Source organism: Solea solea, chromosome 4, assembly GCF_958295425.1.
Source record: "Solea solea chromosome 4, fSolSol10.1, whole genome shotgun sequence".
NCBI classification, from domain to species: domain Eukaryota; kingdom Metazoa; phylum Chordata; class Actinopteri; order Pleuronectiformes; family Soleidae; genus Solea; species Solea solea.
This window is the reverse complement of record NC_081137.1, coordinates 12,673,519-12,682,143: the sequence shown is the minus strand read 5'-3', so window position 1 is coordinate 12,682,143 and position 8,625 is coordinate 12,673,519.

Below are 8,625 nucleotides of genomic sequence, written 5' to 3'. Positions count from 1 at the left end.
CTGTATGCAGAGCAGGTGTAGTGGAACAGCAGTTCAGCCTTTAGCATTCTCACTGAGCTGCTCGGCAATTCATCCTTCTTTCTATCCGTCACTGGATTTACATTATTCTGAAAGGTTAAAACGCCGCCCATCCCGCTTCTAGAACACTAGAAGGCTGGAGAAAATGGACAACGTAGGGGAGAGATAGGGAAGAGCTAAATAAATAAATAAATATATGGAGATAAAATCCTCCCGTGCATGTTTAGCACCATCCAAAGTGCAGATCAGCATCTTCCTCTGTGTCATCTTCACTTCAAGCACAAACAGGCTCCACCGGGAGCAGCAGTCTCTCAGCAAAAACCTACGCGACCAAATCAAGCATGGAGTCCTATAGCAGAAAAGTGATTGTGTCATTATGATCGCCGCGAAATAGACAAAACAGAAGACAAGAGGGAAAATTGGCGTATACTGCAAAGAAATGCATGGGGGACGTGAGCGAGATGGAGGAGCCGCAGAGTAACTAGATGAAGACGGTAAAGCCAGGAGAATCAATTTATCATCAGAAATGTCCACTCCCCTTTGGGTGTAGTGTGCAAAAGACATCTTCAAAAAAGGAATACTGATCAGAAACCAATTTGTCTCCATAAGTCATCGTGAAGTTTGTACAGTGATGTGGCCCGAGCTGTGAACCAAGTTTAGTATTTCTTTTTTTCTCGTTTTTATGCATCATCTTCATATTCTAAAAAAAATAAGATAAGAAAGTGTAATCCGCGCAATGTGCAGGGAGATGTCGAAAGTCACAGGGAGACGTACTGCGCCGAATTTGTTTTTATGTCTGCAGCTGAACGATCCCCCATTTGTCTCCCAGCCAACTGTGAGTCCAAACATTTGACCAAAAACTTAGTGATTTGTCTTAAATGTGAAGAAGTTGTACTTGTTTCTATTGGTGGGGAAACGTGGCGCTGAACGGGGGCTGAATTAGCAGCAGCCATCATGAGAAAAAACGGTCAATGCATTTCACCACCTACGCTCTGAAGCCAGTTTTATTGTGTTGCATAGAAAATACATATTCAGTTTTATAGTGTAGATAACTGGTGAGTGTAAAGGCGGATTGTTTCAACGTGAACAAGTGGGCGTGAGTTGAGCCTGAAGTGCAATGAAGTTGAAAACAGTAGCATCATTGGTTTCACACTGTGTTTACCATCTTACGAGAACTCTGTTGACTTCCTATTGGAAAACGCAACAGATAAGGTCCAATATGCAATGCTTGAGCACACATATCAGACCCAAATAAAAGCGATTGTGACACCTATTCTAGCCAGTCACCAGTGACAACAGACATAATGTCTCACATTTAATAAGTTACATTCTCGGAGAAACACACGCTCCAAGTCACTTTCACAATCCCTTTCACAGCTTGTAGAACACCCGACTGATATTAACCTTGGTCCTGAGTGTTGCGTTCACTTGAATGCTTTGTCCTCTGCCAATACAGAGCAACTTGACTGACTGACTGTGCCTCGAACCCATATTAACCCCTTGCCCCCACCATTTAGCCCCACCCCTCAATTTAGCATATTTACATGTAGGCCTAAGTTTTCCCAATTGTTGTTTAGCTGGAGGGGAAGGAGGGACAAGTTAGGGCTAACTCCAAAAATCCCAATGCTAACCATGGTTAGCATGTTGTGTAGCTTCGCTAACAGCAAGGAAACTTTTTTAGCAGTCTGCAAAATAATCCCTATAAACTATAGTATAGTATATATACTGTAGCTCCTGTGAGCTATTGCCAACAGGAGCTATAGTATATAACATTTAATGACTGCATGTTTCTTTTGGTTTTTTTCAAACCGCATGTTGAATCTGAAGCAAAGACACATGTAAGGCAGTTCCAGTCGGCAAGGGCCAAGAACTAGAAAAAATTCAAATGGGATCAGACATTCAACAATGGCAAACATATGCATTTCCCGTGTCTTTCTCGTAGTACACAAAGGCAACTGACAAAACAATAAAGACGATAAAGAAACACAGAGAAGGGACGTTACTGTCCGCTCAAGACACTATTACTCGAATGTTGCATATTGCACCTTTAAAACAAATGATTCAAATTAATAACAGAGCAGGAGGTATTCTCCTTTTTTATCATTCCACATGCTCATATTTATGAAAATCTGTTGCGCGCATAACCCACAATGCAACTTGACCACCCACATTTCAGTCAAGGTTTGTTATGCTAAAAGTAGCTAATGTAGCCTCAAGCTGCCAGCCTCAAGCAGAGATGAGGAGTGGGCTCCAGAGAACCCGAACACTCACTTGTTTGATTAACTCCACTCCTAAGGGATTCTCATTTCTTTAGGGGGTTTTCTTTTTTCTTTTTTTTCATTTTCTCACTTGTATACTACAAAACTGCTAGGAAACTGATTTCCTGCAAACAAACTTTCATGTGACCCCTTTAACTCTTCATGCGCATCACTGGAGTATGTATGCTGCAATCTTAGCCAAAAAAAAAAAAAGGTTAAAATATGAGACAACCCATTGATGTCACATAAAGGTCAGCTTTTCATTCTCACAGTATACATTTGTCCATGGTTGGTATTCAGTTATATCACGTTAGATGTGGATTGTAGCATCCGAGACTCCGTCAAGGTGATGATTTATGACGTGCACATTCATGTACGGTACATTTTTCAGGTAGCATTGTCCTTTAAATTTTTTAAATAATTAAAATATAAAGAAAGGAGATAAGAGTTAGTGGATGATGAATGGACACTTTTAGAAATAACACCCCTTTCCCCGTTGTTTATTCTTTTGATAATTTCATAGTGGTCTGCATACAGCTTGTCAAACTGTTAAAAGGCAATACAGTGTACTTTTCAGACGACAGGACAGTATTAGTTCCAGTGCAAATGATGCTAAAAAAAACGACTTACAGCAACCAGAAGTGTTTTATCTAAAATCAGTGTCATATGTTCAACTACAAAGAAGCCTCATCCTTCTACTCTTTGGTTTCAGTGCAATGCCTATTTTGTTACTTTCAACATTCTCACTGAGGTTGGTTTATTCCCAGTATTTTTATTACAAAAATGTCTATTTAGTTTATGATGTTATTTGATTTCATCGCCGATGCATATCTTTAATGAACTCCAAACCCTCAGAGGAGAAACATTAGCAGCCCCTGCATGCCCGCGGTAAATATTCTCACTGCCCATAACTTAACTCACAACATGTATTATCTGCTCTCTGGACATGAAATCAGCACATTCATCCCAAACAAGTTGTGAGGATGTCCTTTAACTGTTCTTTTACTTTAGGACCTTTGCTTATACAGGAGAGGAAATACATTTCTTTTGACACACATGTTTGAGGAGTACAGGAGGACGAAGAGGGGAAAAAGTGTTGAACTGATTTCAATGTGAATTTTCTTGCCTCTAGTGTATATGTGTAATTACATGTGAATTGTACTGTAAATATGATATCTTTCACTTAATAGTTCTTAATGCATGAACAAAAACATGGCAGTTCGTAATACCAGCTAGCCTCACTGCTAATGGCATGGACAGCTTCTCTAGCATTGGCATAATTCTGCAAACGAAACCGATAAAAAAAATGAACCACAAGAAATGCACGGTGTGGACAAAGTAATGGAGAGATTAACGCAAAGTTGTCCCACAGTGAGGGAGAGTCTGAGCTCGTGTCGGTTCACTTGTTCCTGTGCAAATTCACAGGGAGCACACTTTGCCTTGATTCATCGTAGATTCAATTCTCTAGTCGTCTGCTCCAAATGTTCCATTTTTCGAACTCGTTTCTTGGAGTCTTCAGTACAGTATACCCACAAAATTTACCTCAGCTATTAACGAATCACTCAACTGTCCATACATCTACCAACACCCAACTGAGGGCATGTTAAACTAGCTGGCTTAAAGAGGCTAGAGGAGCAGGATTGCCTTAAGAAGGCGAGCGGGATGTTCTATCCTGTTCCTCATTAAGACAGTCACGCGTGCCCTTGACGTAAATTACTCGGCTGATTGCCAAGAGCAGCTGCTCAACTGCTGAGAACTGGAATCTGTGCAGGCTAAGCCCCAAGAAGTAAATATGGTAACCTATGTGAGGTTTCTGATAATGGCACATTTAATTTGGGGGTAAAAGAAAAGAAGAAAAGCTCCAAAATTTTGCTTGGTTTAACCCAGTATTGTAGCGTGATTAAACTGTCTCTGTGGCCAAACCCTTTTTTTTTTGTATGTGGATGTAGTACCATGATGGATGCCATTTCACATTTCGCCATAATTACCAGATGGGGTCTAATCTGGACTGATTTGAGCAATCCATCCAGGATTATACCATTCCCACCCAAAAACTGATATGCATTATGGGCTGAGCCTGTAAGCACAAAACTGTTGAGAGAGTTGTTGAATATATCGACTAAAAGACTCAAACACAACATGGAAGTTGATTTTACCCACCACACGATCACTTCAGAGCTGACAGACTCGTCACTGTTGGAAGAACTTCTGTTGGCGCGTCCATTACTTTGCACACCTTGCAGGTTTTGTTTTGCATGACCTGAGTTCTGAAAGGTTTATTTTCATATATTTTTTACTCCACACCATCGGATTCATCACCACAGCCAGGAAAAAGGAAGATCCAGTGTTTACACGCTCAAATTGCACTTGTTTTACAGCCAGCTCTATAAAAAAAATATTGTCAAAACAAACTGTTCGTAAAAAGAAAATGAGAAGGAAAAAAAAAAAAACGAGAGGAAAAATGTAACCGCAGAACGTACATGCTGTGATTCGTGCGAATCGCGAACAGTGTATGTCTGCTAATGTATTTAATGTAAACCACGCAGTTACCGAAATAGATGCACCAAGTGCATGATGTAGTTTTTATCAGGTTCAGCATAAGCATCAACATCAGTCGCCCTTCAACTACAAAGGATGTAAAGGATGCTCGCCAGTGGCATCTGAACGTAAGCCATGTGATTGCACACTCAGTGGGTGTTCCCTGTATTTTCTCTTTCATAAGTTGCCTCTGGTTATGGTCTGTTGTCAATTAATGTATGATGATGATTCTTGCAAGAAGCTGCGCTGATTCCCAGATACCCATTGGTACACCTCTCTCTTTGAAAGAGTCGAGCAGGGGTGACGTTCTCATATTTAACCAGTAGGTAAGAAAGATGTCCCAACACTTTATATTGGTAACAACAACAATGACAAAAACAAGAAACCCACAAGAACAACAGCCCATTTATTATTCAGTTTCAATTAGTAAATGATTTTTTATTCATTTCTGATTTACTGTATTTGTTGCATTTGTTCTGCATTGTTACTCTTACTGTTGTTGTTGTTTTATCATAAGAAGGAAATGTATTTCATCTGATATACTGGCACTGGAAGAAAAAAAAAATGCATTTGGTTTTTTGTACCGTAATTGTTTTGGTCACATTGGGCGCTTATTTGATTCAGTTGTTTAATAAGGTGTTTGATTTCATTCGGGGTATTCATGGTACTCATGGAATCAACATTTGTGTAGTATGAAGTTGTACTTTTTTTTGTCAGTGCAAATTAATGTTATAGTGTCAATCAGCTTTTTTAGGTGTTTGAACAAAATGTGTTTTTTACAAATACAAGGTGTTCAAGTATGTGGTATAAAAAGGGTTATCATTCAAACAACAGACTTTTTACAAATAAAGGCTTATACAGTAAAGAAAGCTAATGTCTTTTCATTTGCCCTTTGTGGACTAATATGCGGCGACATTGTTTCACTTGACTTTGTATTGGATTTATTTCATGTATTAGTCCCCAAAAGGTAAATAGCATATGTTGCAAAATAAGAGGATAAAATCAGGTATTTACATTGCTATTCCAGGTTGTCAGAGCTCTCACCTCTTAGTTGGTGTCTTGCTTTTGATAAGGACTGTTGAGTATGAACACAGTCAAGAAAAAAAAAGAAAAAAAAAATCAAGAAAAAAGTGTCTTCTTTTAATTTTGATTACAAAACATTGCGCGTTTATGAGAATATACCTCCTTTCATACCCTATTTCCTGAATAAAGACGCAAAGTGACTCCTGCTGAGAAGTGTAATATTTGCCCCTTTTTCAATTCAGGAACTAGTCAATTGGTTTATTTTTTAAGGTGCAATATGTAAAATATGTACAACAGCAACCTTGAGCGTTTAAAACGGTACTGCAATCCCGATTCAAAACACCGGAGAATGCGGGCTGCCACTCACAGAAAGTTTCCGAAACATGGCGCTGCACTTATACCCAGTGTTACCCTGTCATCAAGACGAATATAACTGTCCTACCGTCAGTTTTATTTTATTATATTTAACTTATTTGGTTTATATTCACATGTCAGCAACAGGCAGAGATTGATGGTGAAAGTGGTCTAAGCTCAGCAGAGCAAGGTTATAATAGTTTTGGATTTTTCATTATTTCTTTTGACTTTTTGTTTTTAAAATGAATTAGTTTTAATTTTTAATTTAAACCAAAACATAAACACAGTTTGCGGCCTAGAAATGACAATTTATTTTGTGAATATACTGGCTTTACCATTGTTATCAATGTCATCAGTAATGATGACACATGACAATGCATTTTTTACATATAACCCCAGAAATACATGTTGAGTTCTGCATCTGCAGAGTCCCAGATAATGAATTTGTTTCATCAGAAGGACAAATGCAATGGTCCTCTGGTGGAGGACATCTCAATGTGGCGTGTTTGAACTACTGCTGGCGTTTTGGAGGTGAATTTTAAAAGAAAGGCCTCAAAAAGTGACTCCAGAAAGTCCAGAATTGATACAACAGGACTTTTGAGATCTTATTTTCTGCAAACACCTCCGGGCATTAGAAAACAATACACTGACGATCAATTAATCGCTGTAGTGGCAAAATTTAAGTTAGTTCTTACATTTTGACTGACTCCATCTGATACATAACTCGTAGACGAAATCATTAATACATTGATCATTTTACCCATTGTTTATAAACAAAACACAACTCCATAATTAACTTATGATTTGATTGACTGTATACATTTCTACTCAAATTGGTAACTCTTTTTACTAAAGGGTACAAAATTGTCTTTTAAAAAGGTACAACCGTTTGTACCCTTTTAGATGCACAATGGTAGGCTACTTCTTAACGGTCTTAATCTCTAAATTATGTTCCCATTAGAGGAAAATAGACAGTACATGTGAGTGGATGCCACTATTTGCCTGGTTGAAGGTGTCGTCTGTGACCTTTTGTTTGAAAAACGTCAACAAGTTCCCAGGCCAGCCAAGAGATATAATCTTTCCAGTGTGTCCTGGGCCGGCCCTGGGGCCTCCTTCCGGTTGGCCCAAAAAACACCTCCCCAGGGAGACGTCCAGGAGGCATCCTGACTAGATGCCCGAACCACCTTAACTGGCTCCTCTCGAAGCAGCAGCTTGACACCAAACCTCTCCTGAATGTCCGCTCTCCTCACCCCATCTCTTAGGGTGAGCCCAGACACCCTGCAGAGAAAAAGGAAAGATTAAAAATAAAATGAGTTAATTTAGAATTTTAATTTCCAAAAGAATTGGCAGCTCCTTTGCTCCTTAGACATCAGTTCTAGTCTTCATCTGATGCTGTTAATGTGAGTAAACATTTGAAACACACCGTCAGACCTTCAGCTACCTAATCTCATCTATTACAAACATCATTACATATGACCAGCTGAGTCCTTGTATGTGTGTGTGTGAACTCCAGCTCCTCCAGTCTCCTCTCACAGTTCTAAGACATACAAGTCAGGTCCACTCGAGACTCTCTAATGCCTGTAGGTGTAAACAGGAGTGTGAATAAAATTCCGTCAACATGTTTGGTGTCCTTGTATTAGAGTGGCAACAAGTCCATGACTCATGTCCAGTGTATGCTGGGAGATATTTTAGCTCATATTAAGCGTTTTGGAGCATGAGTGGATAGTTGTACCTTACTATCATGATTTATGTTCATAATTATTAATATGTTAGAGAGTGAATCTTCAATCAAACTGTAACTCAACACAGAGCAGGACTTTATGTGTGGCTATCCGTCCACTGATGCTGTTAAATACTCGTCAATTTTAGGCATTCATTAATAATTTTTGAGCAGTGACTTCACCACACACCAATACTACTTCACCTCAGGCCTCACGTGTGAATGCTGATTTAGATGCATACACACGACACAGTCACAGCTGAACAACATTTAGAAATCTAAAACAGTGAAATGAAATAGAAAGCCTAAATGTTGTCCATCTTGAGCATGCATATTTGAGGATTTGGTGTGGGCGGTGCATAATTCACTTCTGTTATTACAGTGCAAAGGTCAAATGAGTTTCTAATAGCCACTTATAATGTTGAAATATCACCATTAGAGCTCAGGCACGTGTTTAAACAGAATATTCATGCTATATTATCTAGATTAGCTTTGATCATATTCGGGAATGTCAATTCTGAAAACCTTCTGAGGCCCACCAAAATCTTAAATCCCAATTCTTATCACGCAAGACTATCGGATCAATGGATGGTATTTATTTATAAATGAAAAACCTTTCCATTTGTTTATTTTTAAGACCTCCCCTGTCATGCTCCGCCTTGTCTCCGCCTGCGGCTCCTCCTGCACTTCCTCCTTTCCCTCCTGCATGCAATC